Consider the following 21851-nt stretch of genomic DNA (forward strand, 5'->3'; position numbering starts at 1 on the left):
AACAAATAGGAGGTCTTAGGTTTGACTCTTAATTTGTCTATGAAAAGTTTAACATAGTATCAAAACATAGATTAACAAAACCAAACCAAACTAAAATTCTTGAACAATTGAAATGTGACTTGATATATTGAAAAATGAGTTGGTTATATTTAAACTAAAAATAAATCGACCACTAGAATGATTGGTAATTCAGTAATCAAATACCACATCATAAATTGAAAGGTCCTAAATTCGTTTTCCCTCCAATCAAACAATTCTTGTGATTTCACTCGCAAATTCAGCTACAATACTATGAATCCCAAGGCATGGCCATTGAGATCATTCTTAAGGTCTCTCACCAACCCACATTACTGGCCATTAAGACCATTCTTAAGCTCCTTGCATAGACAATACCCATTGTTTTATTATCCAAATGTTGCCATGTGGGGTCTTGTCTCATCAACCCCAACTCCTCATCCTCCATTAGCTACTCATCGTACTGAATTATTATGCCACTCCTGCTCAACTGGCGTGCTCTCATGCCCACTTCTTTTTACTTGGCATGCAACATTTAACCTTCCCAAAACACATCAACTACTAACTTTATACACAAACTAAACACCACCTCTTTTCTTCATCATCGATCTCCTGAAAATGATCAAAATCTGCTAAATTATTGGTTGAGGACCACCCCACCACCTTTTTTAATGGGCAATTAAATACATTCAGGAATATACAATCAAACCATGTGAAGAGAATGGATTACATACATCCCTCCCCAAGAAACTCCAGGAAATAATAATAAGCAATTATGAATTCCTCTTTCATCTGGTTGGGGAAATGGCGATTTCAAAGGGATGTAGACCCACAATGGAAAATGCTTTCATAAGACGATCTATTGAAGATCTTTTGATCAAGGAAAAATCCCTTAGCTCATTTATAGAAATCAATCAGAAAGGGATGTAGACCCACCTAGAAAATCTTTTCATATAAAGATCTATTGATTGAGAAAAGGCTCTCCACCAATTTATATATAATGATTAGAAGTTTAAATAAATACATGTTAGTTATTTACAAAATATTTATATATTTAATTATATTATTGTATGTTTTATAGATTTTTCAAAGTTAATTAATAAATTATATGTGTACTTAAAGAATTAATTGTTTTGCTTCATTAAAATAATACAAATGGGGATGAACTTATTAATCTAGTTTTTATGAACAATGCCATCATACAGTAAAGTCAGTTTTTTAATCTAAATTTTGGAAGATAGATGAAGACAAGAAAAATCAATATATAAATCATTTGAAATAGTCAGCATGCTACTTGTAATTTGGTATAGAATATATCTACTTAATAAAAATAGGATCCAAAGACTTATGAAATGTGATAGATGAAGAGTGAGATCAAACTTCATGAACTTTTTATGTAAAAGTCATTAAGAACCCCTTAAGACCAAACCTAATTTCAACCCTTTTAGAGAATTTAAAAAGAAAAGAAAATGAATGCTTAATAATTACAAATGGGGACCGAAAATACAACATTATTCATGAAAAAATATGGAGTTCATGGACATAAAACATGAAAAATACACCCTAAACAAAGAATTAACATAATTTAACATAACAAGGATCATGCCAATATTATATTTGGTGGGGGATGCATGTCCTGTGTGGGCATGAAGAGATTCTACCCCTCTAAGATAGAAGCTCTAACAAAAGTAAGAGAAATACAATACCATATAGCGTAAAGTAGCACAAAGTCACAAACACATATACCAATAAGTTACTAAAAATAAAGCATAATAACTAAAAATAGGGATAGATTGATGGTCTTGAAAAGCACTAAGGGGGGGGGGGGGGGTGAATCAGTGACACCAAAACATGCACCATTTTAAACACTAACCGATAGATGACCTTAACTAAGACTTTGAACATAAAACATGCTATCCAAAATGAAATAACAACATCCACATAAAGTAGAACATCCACCATAACACAAGTGTTTATAAGTGGAAAACCCAAATAGGTAAAAACCACGGTGAGATGGAACTCACAAGTTAACTATCTGCAATAATAGAAAACTGACCGGTTAAGGTCTTACAAAGTGCTCTGCTAGGAGCGAATCTTGTTAGAGATCCCAAGCTTGATTAGAAGCTTATACCTTGTTAAGAGTACTACCCTATTAAGAGTAACCTTGCTGGAGGATTTTAGAATCCAAACTAATGGATCACCTTGTTAGAGGATTTGTACAATGAAGCTTGTTAGAGCTTACCGGTTAGGGGATTTGAATATGTTGTAGTGATTAGAAAACAACAAAAAAGATTTGATCTATTCTGAGTAGCACAAGACTTGCTTGATCAGATCATTCTAAGTACATTCGACACTGCTTCCATCTTAACACTTATCACTCTTCAACAAAAGCTTTCACTCTAGATGCGTATCAGTATTTGCATACCATCATTCTCTATCTGTTTCAAATTATTCATGAAGATGTCTTTAAATAGACAAACAAATCTTATGTCAACCATAGGAACACAATTTCCTAGGTGCACTGTATCTAGACAAGTAAACATAACTTATCACAAAAATGACTGCCAAGAAAATGGTGTTGGTAACTCATCACAAAATCAAATTCAAGTTAGAACAGTCAAAACTGGTTGGAACACAATATGTGAACCATTTGTTAATCTCTGATACTGATTGTAAATAAGATGACGCGGGGGGGGGGGGGGGGGGGTGCTGAATCATGCAAACTTAATCTTCCATAAAATCAACAGATTCAACCTCCGTAGCCTTATCAAAAATATGTAACCAAAACTATAAAACATGCAAACTCATAAACACAATCATCATAAAACATATAACACTGGATCTAACGTGGAAACCCAAATAAGGAAAAACCACTGTGGAATTTCGAACCCACTAAGAAATATACTCTTCTAGAGTATGCTCGCTTAAAAGCAATTCCTGTTAAAGATTACAAACACATTGCTAGATGTGACCCGATTAAGGGATTTCCCTCAGATCTGTTATGATCTTCACTTTGTTAGAAGTGACCTTGTCAAAGGATTTCAAACACTCAATCAGAATGTCACCTTGCTAGAGGATTTACAAATAAGACTGTTAAGTCCACTCAGTTAAGAGATTTTCTGTCACTTTACAAAATAACAGTAATAAAAATATATCTGCAACTTCACATCTAAAATGTTAAAGAAGATTCTTATTTGCTCAATACAATCAATTCATAGGACTTATCTTGTCCCTCTATTGAGCTCCCTACTCTGTTATTCAAACAGGTCTTCAAGGTTTTGTGCTCGGTAATCACTATGTATCATCCCTGTGCTTACACTTGCCTGCATACATTGTTTATCAACAGTTCCTTATTTATAAACAATTTGCCAACCACTTAATCTCCTTGATCACATTTCCCATGATCAATCATAGCCATCAGATCTTCAAACTTGACTAGGTTCAATGTATCCTTCGATCTGAAAAATGTTTTACCTTACGTTGGAACTTGCATTCCTTCCTTGGAACTTGTGCTAGGTTATTGCGGTTCAATCTGAGCTGTAGATCTTCCTGCCGATATTCCATTGCCATAGATCCTTAACAAACTTCATGCATGGCATACCAATCATTCAATCAACTCCAGCTCATCAGCATCCTTCATTAAATAATGCTTGTATTCATCCAATGCATTTTGTTATAGCTCAGTTGTTACTCGGTAAATACTAAACTTCACTCAGTAGACATTCCACCTTCATTAACCAATAGTGATAACCTTAGGGTTTACCGACTAGGTTCTTTGCTCGGTAACATAGTATAGTATAAACCTTACAATCAACAACATATGTAGGATATCAAAACAATCTAAACAACATGATCTCATCATTGTCTAAACTTGGTAATAGTTGCCCATTGAATAACTTATTTCTCCCCTTATTCTTTACATTCTTTTTGTGTCACTTACTGACATCTTTATACTCATCAAATCATACTTCTTAAGATATGGCAACATCATATTGAGTCAGAAAATCAATTTCTTGACATCAATGACAAAATAATATTATTAAGACAGTAAACATCCTTTATCAGTTATATCCATAATCATCAACAACCTTCTCAATATCCTTACTGAAATGTCAACAATCTCTCATTGTAATTGGAATACCAACAATCTCCCCCTTTGGCATTGGTGGCAAAACCAATTGATTTGACCTTATTGATTCGGATTCAAACTGCTATGAGATTCTGAAATGCTCTACCTCTGTCATTAGTCTTCTCCCCCATACATTAGTCTTCTCCCTCTTTGACAACAATACCAAAAAGTAAAAGAACTAATACATGATTTCTTCCTCTGAGAAGTGATTCCCTTGTTGTTATGTATCAACTCAGTCTCGGTCAGAGCATTTTGTCTTCAATTCTTGTTTCCCTGTTTTGTTTCGTACACACCTTTAGAAAACCTCCTAAAGTGTGTAAATCAGCATCAACTCATAAAATTATTCTGTAGAGTCATCTAATTGATGCTTTTACCGAACTCTGTCAGTGAGTAGAAGATAGGGGTAGGACCCCTAACTGACTTCTGAGATACTCAAAAGTGTCCCTTGGCAGTGGCTTGGTGAAGATATCTACTATTTCTTCCTTTGTGCTAACATACTCCAACACCACTTTCTTCTCTTGAACTTCTTCTCTAAGATTATGATACTTGATAGAGATGTGCTTTGTCTTAGAGTGCATAACAGGATTCTTTGAAATGTTGATGGCACTAGTATTATCACAGAATATAGTTACTGGCTCGATAACTTTCTCATTTATGCCTTCCAACAGTTGTTTAATCCATGCTATATTGGTACAATTCAGTGCTACAACAACATACTCAGCTTCAGCTGTTGACTGTGAAATGCATCCTTGTTTCTTGCTAAGTCAACTCACTAGTCTTTCTCCTAAAAAGAAAGCTCCTCCACTTGTGCTTTTCCTGTCATCAATGTTGCCTACCTAATCAGCATCAGTATACACTTTTAAATCAAAAACATTTCCTTTTTGATATACTAAGCCATAATCTTCAGTGCCTTTCAGGTATCTGAAAATTCTCTTGATTGATGTCATATGTGTTTCCTTGGGATCTACAGAAAATCTTACAACAATACCTATTGCATGTGCTATATCCGGTCTCCTGTGAACAACATATTGCAACTTTCCAATCATAGATTGGTAAAGTGTCTCATCAATAGATGCAAATTCATCATTCTTTGATAGTTTATAGTTGGTAGTCATAGGAGTACTTACAGGTTTAGAATCCTCCATTCCAAATTTCTTCAAGATTTCCTTTATGTACTTGGATTGAGTAATGAAAATCTCATCTTTCATTTGCAGTATCTGTAAACCTATAAAATACTTTATCTCACTGATTAATGACATCTCAAATTCTTTGCACATTTCATTTCCAAAGTTCTTGCATAAAGAGTCATTTCCACAAAAAATAATATCATCAACAAATATGGCTGAGATCAGTATCCTATTATCCTCATCATGCTTCATATACATGTTACTGTTTTCACTTGTTCTTATAAAACCAATTTTGATTAAATAAGAATGCAATGTCTCATACCATGCTCTAGGTGCTTGTTTCAGACCATATAATGCTTTGTTCAATTTACAGACCTGATCTTTATTCTCTTCTTCAACAAATCCTTCAGGTTGTTCAATAAAAATTTCTTCTTCTAATATACCGTTTAGAAATGTAGATTTGACATCCATTTGATATACCTTGAAATTCTTGTAAGCAGCATATGCCAACAATGTTCTTACTCCTTCAAGTCTTACCACAGGTGCAAAAGTCTCACCATAATCTATTCCTTCTTCTTGAGCATAACCTTTGCAAACTAGTTTTGCTTTATTCTTAATGACCTCACCTTTTTCATTTAGCTTGTTTCTGAAAATCCACTTTGTACCGATTACATTTTTGTCCTTTGGTCTTGGGACCAGTGTCCATGTGTCATTCTTCTTGATTTGATCAATCTCTTCTGTCATAGCATTTATCCAATCTTCACTGTTAAATGCCTCTTTCACTATTCTTGGTTCAAATTCAAATATCAGACATGTGTTCTGTCTCAGTTTGTTCCTTGTCATCACTGGATCATCCTTATTTCCTATAATCTGACTTGATGCATGATTCCTTCTGACATACTTGGCTAATATAGGCTCGGTAGGCTCTGTATGATCTTCTTCATCACTCGGTAACTAGATATCCTCTTCATTTCCTTCATCAACTTTCTCAGTAGGACTTCTCGGTTGAACATATACAAATCCTTCATAATCTTCTAGTTCCTTGGAATTTCCTTCATCATTTCTTTCTGGAAATTCATCAATTTTCACATTTGCACTTTCTACTATTTTGGTAGATGATTTGATCAAACATTTAAATGCTTTGCTTCTAGAAGAATAACCAAGAAATGTTCCTTCTTCACTTTTCTGATCAAACTTTCCATTTCTATCATCTTTGTGAACATAGCATCTACTTCCAAAGATTTTAAAGTAACTTACATTAGGTTTCTTATCATACCAGATTTCATATGGTGTCTTCAAGGTTCCTTTATTCAATTGTACTTAGTTTAGGGTGTAAACTGCTATGTTTATTGCTTCTCTCCAAAATGTTTGAGGTACCCTCTTTTCTATCATCAAGGTTCTTGCACAATCTACAATTGATTGGTTCCTCCTTTCAGCTATCCCATTCTGCTGTGGAGTTCTCGGTGCAGATACTTGTCTCTTTATACCATGATCATTGCAGAATAAGTTAAATTCATCAGAAGTAAACTCTCCTCCTCTATCAGATCTAAGACATTTCAGTTGTCTTCCTATTTCATTTTCAACTCTTGCCTTGTACCATTTGAACATTTGAAAAGCTTCTGATTTTTCTTTTAAAAACATATCTGACATCATCCTTGAGTAATCATCCACAAATAATATGAAATATTTATCACCATAATAACTTTGAACTTTCATAGGACCACAAAGATCAGTGTGCACAAGATCTAAAATTCCTTTAGAAGTGTAGGACTTACTTGTAAAGCTTGATCTTGTCATCTTACCCATCTGGCATCCTCGACACATAGCATTCACAGATTGTTCCAAACTCGGTAGACCTCTTACTCGGTGCTTTTTACTAATTTTGATCAGATTATCAAAATTTACATGACAAAACCTTTTATGCCATAACCAGGTATCTTCTATCTTAGCATACAGACAATTATTCCGAGTTGAGTCAAGATGAAATGTATTACCTCTTGTTTGAGTCCCGATAGCAGCTAACTTTCCATGCTTGTCATGAACTTTGACAATTCCCTTCTAAAATTCTATTTGGTATCTTGTATTGTTTAGTTGTGCTACACTCAACAAATTATATTTCAAACCTTCAACCCAATAAACATCATTGCTTTTAGCATTGTCAAGAAGTGTTATGGATCCTTTACCTCTTACTGGACATGGTGCAACATTACCAAATCTTACATAGCCTCCATCATAATCTTCTAATTTAACAAACTTGTGTTTATCACTTGTCATTTGATGTGAGCATCCACTATCTATGATCCAAGAATCATTAGTATTTATGTGAGATATTAAAGCTTTCTTCATACCTTTCTTCATCTGATCCATCTTTGATAGCCACATAAACAACTTCCTTTGTTTTAGTTTCATCAGATTTATCATCATTGGATTCCTCATCAGCTATTAAGGATGTCATTCTATCTCTCCTTCTGAAGTCTCGGTGTCCTCTGTAATGATTATCTTTCTGTCTGTCATCTCGGTAATCTCTCTTTTTAGTAGAATCTTTGTCAGGACAGTTAGAAGCCATATGTCCTATCTTAACACAATTGAAACATTTCAAAGGTAGCTTTCCTTTATACTTACATTTGCCTCTCGGTAACCTTTTGGCCAATAATGCTTCAAACTCTTCTTGCTTTCTAATTTCCTCATACAGTTTGTGTACTTCTTCCACATTTTTGCGAAATCTTTCACTTGCTCCACTGTGATTTCCTTCAGAGTACTTACTCATTCTATCATTGTAATCATTAGATTCACCAATATGAAGAGAACTAAATGCAGATTCAACTTTATTTACCGAAGACCCACTGTTATCAAATTTACTTAACTCAAATGCATGTAGCTTACCAATAGTAGCATCCAAAGAAATTGACATGTTAGGTACAGACCTTAATTCATTGATTGCAGAGACTCGAATGGCATAAGCAGGTAGAAGGGTTCTCAGCAACTTACTTGTTACATCATTTTCTTCAATAGTTCCTCCTACTCCTTTGATTTGATTGACAATCTCCTTTAATCTTGTACTATACTGGGTTATGTTCTCACCTTCATTCATTCTCATAGATTCAAGTTGTCCTCTTAGATTATCCACTTTTGCTCTTTGAACATGTTCATCACCACCATACACAGATATGAGCTTGTCCCACATTGCTTTAGCATCAATACAGCCTTCTAGATCATTGAACTCTGAGTTGGTCAATGCAGATGTTATTTCAATCATTGCTTGAATATGTTCTTACTTTGCCTTTATCTCTTCCATTGTCAATGGATAGGTGCTAGGTGTAATGAAATCATTCTCTAGATAATATACAGCTTATTCTCCAATTCCTGATAGGTGTAGCTTCATCCTTTTCTACCATGTAGAGAAACTTGACTTGTTTAGCTTCGGTGCATCCCTCTTATACATCTTTGGATCTTTGCCTCAAGTGCCTTTAAACTTTTCTTCCGGAGTCCAATGCTCTGATACCAATTGTTAATCTCTGATACTAATTGTAAATAAGATGAGAGGGGGGGGGGGGGTTGAATCATACAAACTTAATTTTCCATAAAATCAATAGATTCAACCTCGGTAGCCTTATCAGAAATATGTAACCAAAACTGTAAAACATGCAAACTCATAAACACATAATCATCCTAAAACATATAACACCAGATTTAACATGGAAACCCAAATAGGGAAAAACCACTGTGGGATTTTGGACCCACTAAGAAATATACTCTTCTAGAGTATGCTCGGTTAAAAGAAAATCTTGTTAAAGATTACAAACACATTGCTAGGTGTGACCCGGTTAAAGGATTTCCCTTAGATCTGTTAGGATCTTCACTTTGTTAGAAGTGACCTTGTCAAAGGATTTCAAACACTCAATCAGAATGTCACCTTGCTAGAGGATTTACAAATAAGACTGTTAAGTCCACTCGGTTAAGAGATTTTCTGTCACTTTACAAAATAATAGTAATAAAAATATATCTACAACTTCACATCTAAAATGTTAAAGCAGATTCTTATTTGCTCAATACAATCAATTCATAGGACTTATCTTGTCCCTCTGTTGGGCTCCCTACTCTATTATTCAAACAGGTCTTCAAGCTTTTGTGCTTGGTAATCACTATGTAGCATCCCTGTGCTTACACTTGCCCGCATACATTGTTTATCAATAGTTCCTTATTTATAAACAATTTGCCAACTGCTTAATCTCCTTGATCACATTTCTCATGATCAATCATAGCCATCAGATCTTCAAACTTGACTAGGTTCAATGTATCCTTTGATCTGAAAAACGTTTTACCTCACCTTGGAACTTGCATTCTTTCCTTGGAACTTGTGCTAGGTTATTGCAGTTCAATATGAGTTGTAGATCTTCCTACAGATCTTCCATTGCCATAGATCCTTAACAAGCTTCATGCACGACATACCAATCATTCAATCAACTCCAGCTCATCAGCATCCTTCATTAAATAATGCTTGTATTCATCCAATGCATTTTGTTACAGCTCGGTTGTTACTCGGTAAATACTAAACTTCACTCGGTAGACATTCCGCCTTCATTAACCGATAGCGATAACCTTAGGGTTTACCGACTAGGTTCTTTGCTCGGTAACATAGTATAGTATAAACCTTACAATCAACAACATATGTAGGATATCAAAACAATCTAAACAACATGATCTCATCATTGTCTAAACTCGGTAATAGTTGCCCTTTGAATAACTTATTTCTCCCCTCATTCTTTACATTCTTTCTGTGTTACTTACCGACATCTTTATACTCATCAAATCATACTTCTTAAGATATGGCAACATCATATTGAGTCAGAAAATGAATTTCTTGATATCAATGATAAAATAATATTATTAAGACAGTAAACATCCTTAATCAGTTATATCCATAATAATCAACAACCTTCTCATTATCCTTATTGAAATGTCAACAATCTCTCATTGTAATTGGAATACCAACACTGTTGTCCAGGAATCGTCCACTTGATCTCCATCTTCAACTTTATCTTCATTTTGATGCCGACTTAATGTAACCACAGGTTATCTCTTAGGCACATACCGGTTGAGACAGAGTACCGGTTAGAGATAGACCTTAAACATACCGGCTAATAGTGTAAATCAATGAAGTTACATCGGTAGTCAATGTAATCATATGTGTGTGTGAGAGTGTTTCATCAATGATAGCAAGTGATGAATACGTGATAATCATCATCAAGCCAACAAGATCATAGTATAACTACAAAATAAAGATGTCAAATGTTGAATGTCGATCAAATGACATATCCTCCTCTTACAAAATCCCTATAACCCAAAGCCATAAGAAAATAAACTATCAATGTTTACCCCTATTATGGATTACACTTTTTGATGAGACTTTGTATATGTTTCTCAACTGAAAAATAATAATAATTATGCCCTTGAACATGTGTAGAAGCTTACTATCATAAGAAAAAATTTATCAATCAATTATTGTATTCCATTTTTCTAATTAAAGTATGGCCATCATGCCCAAGTGATATGATTTATCTATATTGAATATTGAATCCTTGTTGCTTCTACATGATTTCATGCTATATGGCCCACTCTTATATATGTTGATCGCTAACCTAAAAAATATTTCATATGTTTGTGTTTTTCATTATTGTTGACTTATGGATTCTAAGTAGTCAACTAAATATTTATCTCATATCCTACATAATTTTTCTTCAAAACATCCTCTACAGAATATTGTTTCCCTTGCTAAACATTATTAGTTAAAATTCATGACAACCATTTCATTGCAATATTATAAATAAGGTCAACATGGTTGTTTGAAATGCTTTTATTAATGGTCTTATGTTTCATTCGAATTCATAGTTTATAAAATTGTTTGGACTAGCCATGGCAATCAATATTCATATTATACTCTACTAAAATAGTGCATTTCATACTTATAGGTTAAATCTAAGTGGAAGTTTTCAATTATACTATAATGATCTTCATTGTCCTGATTATATCATATTGAATGTGGCCCCATTTAAAGAGGTATAATGGATAAGATTTAGTGGGTCCCTATTGGCTATAATATTAAAAAAAGTGATATTATCTTCATTGGTTTCTATACATCTATAAAAGGTTGACACACTAATGTAATAATCTTATAATCTATTGAAGTAATTTATCAAGCTATTGATTAAGTACAATGAATTTAGCGCATATAAATATACAACAAACTTCTATATATCTGAATATTAAGTTAACATAGCATTTTACATATTTAGATACTCTCCAAAAGCATCAATTAATAAGGGGCATTCTCTTCAGTATTGACTATTCAAGTGAACTGATCAAAATTTTTTCAAAATGATAACATTATAAGACTAACTTATATAGATTGGAATATGATTGTATGGAGCTTTCATAAGAATTTAGACCCATAATAGTAAATCGTATGATGCCATATAGAATCTAATGGAAGAGTGAATTAGAGGAAAACTATGATTATTCAATAACATTTCTTTATAATGTTGATGAATCTAAGTGGTGCCTTCTTGTTACATCTTAATTTCTATAAATTGAATTTTTTTACTTCTCCTTACATCTATTTCTAAGTTTCAATTATAAATTTCTTAATTACGTATCTTAAATTGACAAATTTCTATAAATTTATAAATCAATATAATATTTTATTTGCATTCTCTTTAATAGCCAGTTTCCTATGGTTGAAAGAAAACAGCCCTTAATTAGTCAATTTCTGTTTTAGCTTGCTGTGAACTTTGCCTTTAGAGGCAGCAAACTGTTTTTTTTGCTTTCAGTGATTTTATGTAAATAAGCATTGTATTTTAGAGTTGTTTAGATGCTGCTCTGTTTTTTTTTTCACTTCTATATAATAAAAGTTGTGAACGTTGTTCATAAAAACAGATTTCCAAAACTGTTATATAATTCTTTCCTGTTTAAAAAATAGTAGAATGTTAAGTCTTTTGTGGTTCTGTTGTTGTTTAAAATCTTCAAATAACCATAACCTATTAATTATATTTTAACAATAAAGATTATATGAACGCAACTCCCAAAAAATAACAATAAACATTTTATAATATGCCTATAAAGCCCCCACCTTATACAAACATACCAGTGCCATTCATACAAAAACCTACACACAAGCTCTGGAAATTTGCTCCAAAACACGGTGAACGCCACAAGATATGCATCAACAGTCTGCAAGAGAAGATACAAGGATTAACAGGGATACCAGGGATCCAATTTGATTGTGGTATATGATCCAGGTCTAATTTTAACAATGGTGTTTTCTTGAAATGTGATGGTGTTGGAGCCTCACTACTTCCTAAATGCTCTTCCACTATTTTCCTAGATATCCCATAATTTTCTACACCCTCTTTTAAATCTATCAAGTTTTCTCTTACTTTTTTTATATGGGTGTTATTTATTTAGCAGTTTCCCAATCTTCTTCTTCAATTATTTTCACTTTTTTCTTCTCAACAACACCCACATTTATGTGTTCACTCTCTTTTATCCACATTCCCCATTCTTTTGTCTTGTCTTTCTTATTTTCCAACAATATGTGTTTGTCTCCTTTCCTCCTTGCTTTGGCTTGCTATTTTTTTCGTCAACTTAATTTCTTGTCTAATTTATCTAGATATATCTTGATATCTCCTTTTATAATGAACTTTTATGTTTTGGTGTTATATTACTCATTTATCTCACCTCATGTTAGTTATTTTGCATCTACATTAATTGGTCACATTTTTTATGGATCCATTTTGGAGATACCCCTTTTCTATTTCCATCTCCTAGGTTCCTAACTCCCTCTCATGAGGTTGACACCAGGAATATTGTGCCACAAGTTATAAGAAAATTTTCATCTTTCTTTCTAATATCTTTACTTGAGTCAAAATTTTAATTTTGATTTCTAGTCTCCTCTACAACACCTAACCAAGGTCCCAATTATAGAGCTAATGTTAGAATGAAAAGTGGGAGATCACAAACCAGAGCTTTGTGGCCCAGCTATTCTTGAAAATATTTCCCTTAATAATGGTCTTCAAAAAAATTATATTTTATGACTAAAAGTCATCTTTCACAATGCAAATGTCAAGTTATAATTAGATAACACTACCATCCATAGAGAACTCTCTCCTCATGAAGAGTGTATCGCCTTCATAATTATTTTGTAACAAAAATTAATATCATTTCCACTTTTAGGAACTTTTTCCACATGAAGAGTGTAATCCTCCAAATTCTTTACCAATTCATTTTTTTCACATGAGCAAGACTAATCCATCAACAGTCAATCTAATGTTTGAAATGCATGTGAATGCCAATTTGCAGATTGCACATAGTAGAGGTGAGTTATATTTTTTCCTTGCATAACACATGGCATATAAACTATAGTTCACATTATGATTTGAGCTCATGATTGAGTAAAAATTATATTACAATTTTTTTTGCATCAATAAACAACCACCTTATTATTATTAGTTCTTAAAATATTTGCACATACAAGCATCCATGCATTTAGCCAATGAAAAATGAAATGTGGGATTGTAGACTACACATCACACTCAAGACTACTTACTAACTTGTTAACTTGTGACCACACTTACTAAGTGATATCCTGATCTAACAATTTGACATAGATGAATAAAATTGGAAATCTAGGAGCTAAATGGTGAAGGAGATGGAGCAATGAGATACCATTAGTTACTATATTGTACACTATAAGGATCAAACATGCAGCCTCCATATAAACCACCATCGGTAGAAAAAGAAAGACTTGACTAGCTCAAGCTTTAGTTATGGAGCGATAAGATAATTTTTGGTAAGTTTACATTATGCTCAAACCACTCACCAATTTGAGGATGATTAATAAAAAATCAATGTATAATTAGAACATAGTCTAATGGCTTAGGTATAAATGAAGAATAAAGTGCGAGCTTTCAAACAAAATAAATAATGGAAGCCCACCGTGGAAACTACATATAACATGAAACTAAAAGCATAATATGAGCCCAAAAAAGTGAATAGGACCTAAGTAGACATAGAAGGAGCTCATGTGCTCAAATAAACACCCTCAAACCAATTGTTATCATGATCATGAATATTTAGTAGAGAACTTCATGGGCAAACATGAGTAGTTTGAAAAGGCTCAAGGATTAGGGCCAATAAGTAGGACATGGACAACCAACGAGATCAGGTGCATAAATATGATTAGGCATCATAAATGAGTGATCTTAAGTCCAGATTGGACTTAGGCATATTGATAAATCAACAAGCTACATAAGTGAATAATCTTTATTGACAAATTAAAATTAAAATTGAGAATGTTGCAACATCAATAATGTAATATCTCATGTTGTTGTATGGCTGAAAGTGAAGGGAATATTATCAAATAATTGTCTAATAACCTGCAATGAAACATACGATCTGTTGTTCTAGTTTTCAAACTGAATAACTTGTGTGTTATGCGGTTTTGGACAGCTGTATAATAATGTGTGTTATGCAGTTAAACTTGGGTATTTATTCAAGGTATTAATTCAAACAGTTCTCATGCAAACATTATGCTTATGGTTTAGATTGATAACCTTGTATTTGACACCGATACAAATGTAATTGCAAGAGATTTCAATTGCAAGCTCCATGCAAAATGACTCTTTAATATTCACATTGCATATATATGAATTACAATTGACCAATGTGCCTTAATAGTCAAGAGACATTCCTTCAAAAATTTGGCATATAATTGATATTATTATACTAAATCAGACCTGAAACTTAATCCATTTATTATGTGACAAAATATGACTCCCAAACTGACTTAATATTGAATGCAGTTCTAGTACAAACTCAAATTTGAATTTTGTGTGTGTGTGTATATATATATATATATATATATATATATATACATATATATATATATATATACATATATATATACATATATATATACATATATATATATATATACATATATATATATATATATACATATATATATATATATATACATATATATATATATATACATATATATATATATATACATATATATATGTATATATATATATACATATATATATGTATATATATATATATATACATATATATACATATATATATACATATATATATATACACATATATATATATACATATATATATACATATATATATATATATGTATATATATATATATATATGTATATATATATATATATGTATATATATATATATATGTATATATATATATATATATGTATATATATATATATATATATATATATATATATATATATATATATGCTCAGATTGAACCATCTTCCACATTATTACTGACCCGAAATGATAAAGGAAACAATGAAAAGAACCTATTTATAGAATCACCCACATGGTAAATGAAGAAGCAAGCAATATAAAAAAAATGCAGTCCTTCTTGAGCCCAAATGATGTCCTTTCCAAAATCATCCCTGCATCTTGGAGTTCTCTGGAAATAACTATTACTGACAGCAACTATGAACCCTCTAGCATCTAAAACCATCTATTCCTCCTTAAGATTAAAGTGCTCAAGTTAGGAGATAAATTGATGCATTAATTGAGTCTTATGACCAAAATCGTGGTGTTCCAAGCCACAGCAATGTCTAAAATAGCAGTGATATAACTCATCGAATAGGTGATTGTAATCTATTGTGAAAAAACCATTCAAGATGTCTTCAAAAACCCTCCAAACCAACTCTAAAAAACTTGGCCTTATGATTTAAATCGTGATGTTTCCAAAGTTGATGGTAGTTTGAAGACGTCTAAGATTAAAACTCATAAATGAATAGGTACTAACAACCTTCTTCAAAGGATCAATGGAATCCTCAATCATTCACAATATCTCAACCACTTCTCAAAATCGAACTTAAGCAAGGTTGGCCCTTGGCCAAAATTCAAACACATGTGAGATGACTGAAGTATCACCTCCTCAAATGCAACCCTTCAAGAGTGGTGCAGGAGCACCTAGGACTTAGACTATCTAGTTTTCACAATTTTGGCTTGTACTAACCCTAGCCAAGTCAGTAGTGAATAAGGACTCCAGGAGGGTCCAAGAGTTAGTATTTTGAGTCAATGTAGGCCTAGGTTGAGTTCATTCTACTTAGGTTTGCATTTTTTTTTGTGTAAATAGTGGGTTTGAGTAGGTAGTTGACCTTCTTGATGGTCAAAAGTGTCAAAATGTGGTATAGGCATTAGGGAGGGTTAAATTAGCCTTAGGAAAGTTTTTAAAGTCATTTGTGATGACTTGGAATATGTCTTATAGGTTGGAAAGACCAAAAGTGCAAAAATTACAAAGTTGCAAAAAGTTGTCATGACAACTTTTGTCTTGAATTGGTTAGTGGTGGAGTTAGGGATTGTCCAATGCCCTAGGAGGACTCCACACATGGAAAAACTATAAATACCCTCTCTTGCACATTTACCAAGGTTGAAGAAGTGTGATGTAAGTTCAACAACTGAAACTACTCATTTTCAGTCTTGTTGGCAACATTTTGACTTGATTTTACTCATTTGGTCATTGAATATGGATTGAATCCATTGATCCAGAAATAGATTGAGTTACTCTTGTGTGTTATTGTGTTGTTGGTTCAATTTAGAGCTTTGTAGTTATAGTTCATTAGTGTTTTCTTGCTTTAGTTTGCAAACAACTAGTTTTGGCTTGTATATAGCAGTTTTCTTGTAAATATGGTTGCCCCATGAATTCCACATGTGCTACCATCATGGCTAGTTGGGAAATGGTAGGAAACCACCTGTACATTGTACATATGCAGGCTCAAGTGCTGGAGAAGAGTTTAAGCATAACTGTCACCTTGTTCTAGGTGAGTCCAGGAGCAACCCAGCTAGAGGAAATAAGGTGAAAACATGGTGTAAATTGCAGGGGTGAGTAACAAATCACTATCCAAGATTTTGGAGGGGTTAGAGGAGTTGGGACAGAGTTTCCTATGCAAGGAGGAGCCATGAAAAGGTCATTTGATGTACAAACCCCAACTAGACCAGTCACTGCCACCTAGAAGGCCTAGAAACCCTTCAAACCCCTCTTTTTAGGGTTAGTACGTTGTACGGTGAAGCCAGAGGCCAAAACCACAAAAATAATTTAGGGTTAGGTGTATCTTTGAAGAAAATCCAAACTTATTTGGAGGTCTTTTGAATCGTTTTCCTTCAAGCCCTAGAAAACTGGATTTGGAGGCCTAATTGGGGCTCATTCCTTGTAGCCCTTTTCTAGGCAAGATTTTGGAATGGATAAGAAACCTAATGATTGAAAACCACTAATGGACCTTAAATGCATTCAAAATATATTAGAAGACATCTCCACACCTCTGCATCATCTCACAATAGCAGGAGGTCAAATTGACAAGTTGAAGCCAAGAAGCCATATTTGAGCACCAAAAAGCACTGTAAATCGGTAGGGTTCCTAACCAAAACACTTGAAGCAAACACCTTAGAGTGGACAAGAATCAAGCCCTAGAAGAGATTGAGAAGGACTTGGAGGTCTAGAGTGCAACTAGGCCTGGTGAGTTGGTGGAATTGAGCAACACCAACTAGGCGAAGTGTTGAGTAGGCTAGGTTAACCCCATCAAAGAGATCTTTCACTCCCTCAGTCATGCTATCAATGGGAGTTTCGTTCCCAAAGAAAAAGATCTACAGAAACCCTTGGCTCCACAAACTCAATCAATACAAATATCAATTGGTCATTGCTCAACAATGAGGCTGCCTCCTCTCTTTATTCCTTTCTTTTTAGAGGCCAACCTTCTTTTAGAAGAAATAAAATAATATTTAATTGATCTTTCTAGAAGATTCCCCTTAAATAATAATAATATTATTTAAGTGACTTTATTATTCAATTGCACTTTAGATACTTAAAATATCATTATGAATATAAAGTGCAACACATGTGACATCATACGTGAGAACACATTATCTCATTTAAAATCATATTAAAATGGAATGTGAAGCCACAAGCAACTACCCAGTCGACCCTCTCATCAACCTTTTGACCTACAAGGATCAAGTAATAGGCCAAACCCCTCTGCGGACTGATCCTCATGAAAATGGGAACATTACAAATAACCTATATGATTAGATGATCCTTGAATGAGTATTTTATTCATAATTGCATCATTTATCTATTTAAAAACCATATTTTTACCCATATCACCTAAATAAACGATACTCATTCACAACTCCACTATTACACATGTTCCATCCAAAGAATTTAAAAAATAATTAAACTAAACTTATTTGATTTAAAACAAAACCAAAACCACTCATTCCCAGAAAGTAAAGATTTTAATTTTCGAACATATGACTCGAATGTTCACATTAACATTTTAACAATAAAGATTATATGAGCCCCAAGTCACAAAAGAGACAACATTACAGACGTCAGTGATACTCTACATCTCTGTCATCACTCCAGCAATCTGCTTTTGAGGCATCACCTGCACCAAATCAATCAACTGAATCCTCTGCCACCAACACCAAATGGCGGCCAAAACACATCGACGACCCAAATTCAACAGTGACCCATCCATAGATGGAGAAAAGCAACAATATTAATCAAAGATTTATAGACAAAAAAAAAACAAGTGATGACATGTACATGGGTGAAATGACAGGCTTGAACAAGTGTTGATCCATACAAATTCTCCTCGACCCTCAGATACTCAAGCGAAGACAGAAAATATTTGAAATCGTGCCGTTACAAAAGAGATAATTATTGCCATTGCAACCAACTACAAACATTTTGCATTGACTTAAAAGATTCTTCAAATCCATTGAGTTGGCCAATGTCATCACCCTTCCTTTGACATGTTTGACAATGTTTTGATTTTCACAACTCCTACGTCCAACTTGACCACTAAAAGTATTCCTACAATCATGCCAACAATCATAATTCCTGCTGCTGACTTAGGTGATCCTCATATTCATCTCACTAATCTGAATTTTTAAAAGTTCCTTTAGATTTCTCTCGCTACTCAAAGGATCTCCTACTCTCACCATATTGAACTTGCTTAGACCAATAAATACCATTGTTTTATCATGGAAGTTTTCTCCGTCTTTATCATTTTATTGAAAAATGGGATATATCTTAACTGAAGATGGATCCGTCAGTAATAGAACACCTCAACAACAAATAAAAGATTCTACATTTGACTCTTAATTGATAGATAAAATGTTTAAAATAATATCAAAACCTAAATTGATAGAACCAAATAAAAAAATTTAAACGTTTGTACTATGATTCCAGAATGGATAAGCTGAAAATAGATGGAACCAGAAAGATTTATAATTAAGTGATCATTCTTAAGCTCTGTCACCAACGAACATTACTGGCCCGCGTTGACATCATTCTTAAGCTCCCTACATAGACAATACCCATTGTTTTATGTATCAAAATGTTGTCATGTGGGGTCTTCTCTCATCAAAGCCCAACCCCTCTCCCTCCATTCACTGCCCATCGTATTGAGTTATTAAGTCATTTGTTTTGTACATTAGTTGTGGGTCATCCCACCAAGTCTTCTAAATGGTCAGTCTTAAACTACACACACTAAGCAACCTATTAAGCCCAAAAAATGTTAGTCAGTTCTGAGTGTTTAACACTTTTAAGTCTAGAAGTGTATTATTAGTGTGCTTGCATACATTAAGCAACATATTAAGCCTAAAAAATTTCAATCGACTCTAAGTGTTTAACAGTTTTAAGTCTAGAAGTATAAGCTTAGTGTGTGTGATTTAAACCGTTCCCTTCTAAACAAACTGTTTACTCAATATTTTTCAATTCAAAATGTTTTTCTCCCAAAAAACATGAATCCTCTTCTTCTACAAAACTAATCATGACCCTCGTCCTTCCTAGCATCCATCTCGTGCTGAATAGTTGTGCTCTCATGTCTACTTCCTTTTACTTGGCATGCTACATTCGACCACCTCAAAACACATCAACTACTCAAAATTTATACTAGATTCATCTTTAGATACACATACACAAATCAAACACCGCCTCTTTTCTTCATCGTCGATCTACTGACAACGATCAAAATCTATTGAATTATTGGTTAAAGACCACCATTAAATATACTAAGAACGATATAATCAAACCATTCGAAGAGAATGGATTACATACATAATAATAAGTAATTATGAATTCCTCTTTCATGTAAATGGGGAAACGACAACTTCAAAGGGATGTAGACCCACCATGGAAAATGTCTTCATAAGAAGATATATTGCTTTTGAAAATGACCTCAATTCATTTATAGATTTCAATCACATAGACCCACCATAGAAGATGTTTTTATTGAGAAAAGGCACTCAACCCATTCACAAGAATGATTAAATAAGTACATGTTATTTTATTAAATAGATTTAATATATACATTGAATTTAAAATTTGTAGAATATTTATTATTATTTTATTTTATATATTTTTCAAAATTAGTTAAGAAATTATGTGTATTCAAAGGATTATCACTTTCATTAATATTTTATGTTTTGTTTCATTAGAATGATATGAATAGATCTGAATTCATTAATCAATTTTTTATGAACAATTCTATTATGCAATAGAGTCACATTTTTTTATCTAAATTTTTGTCGATGAATGAAGACAAGACCAATAACATATAGATCATTTGAAATAGTCAACATGGCACTTGTAATTTGATATAGAATATATCTACTTAATAAAATTACGATCCAAAGACTTATGAAATGTGATAGAGGAAGTGTGAGATCAAACTTCATGAACTATTTATGTAAAAGTCATTAAAACCCCCCTAAGACCAAACTTAAATTCAAGCCTTGTGAAGGATTTAAAAAGAAACAAAAATGCATGCTTAATATTTGCAAATGGGGACCGACAATATAGTATTATTCATGAAAAAATTGGAATTTATAGACATTTGACATGGAAAATACACCCTAAATGAAGAATTAACATAATTTAGCATAATAAATATCATGTCAATTTTGTCTTTGGTGGGCGATGCATGTCCCTTGTGAGCATGAGGAGATTCTACCATTCTAGTATAGAAGACAAAACAAGAGTAAGAGAAATACAACACGATATGATGCAAAGTAACACAAAGCCACCAACACATATACCAATAACCTACTAAAAAATAAAGCATAATAACTTAAAAAGGGGGTAGATCATAATAAAATTACAAAGTAGAGATGCCACATGTTGAATGTTGATCAAATCACATATCCTCTGATTAAAAAATTCATGTGACCCAATGCCATGATAAAATAAACTAGTAGTTGCACCTTAGTATACAATGGGTATGTCGAGGAAATTTTTAAATAGTTATAAGAAGATGTAAAAATGTAACTTGTTTACGTATATTTGAATATATTTAAATATTAAATACATATATGTTAATATGATTTTGCAAATGAGTCATCTTGAATGGAGAATTGGTTCTTCATATTCGTATGTCAAAGCATTTTTTTTTTATAGTGCATGCAAAAAATATCAAACTAAATGGAAGTTTATCCTCTATTACAACTTTAAGTCATTTTTTTTTCAC

The sequence above is a fragment of the Cryptomeria japonica genome, chromosome 1 (genome assembly GCF_030272615.1).
Source record: "Cryptomeria japonica chromosome 1, Sugi_1.0, whole genome shotgun sequence".
Classification (NCBI taxonomy): domain Eukaryota; kingdom Viridiplantae; phylum Streptophyta; class Pinopsida; order Cupressales; family Cupressaceae; genus Cryptomeria; species Cryptomeria japonica.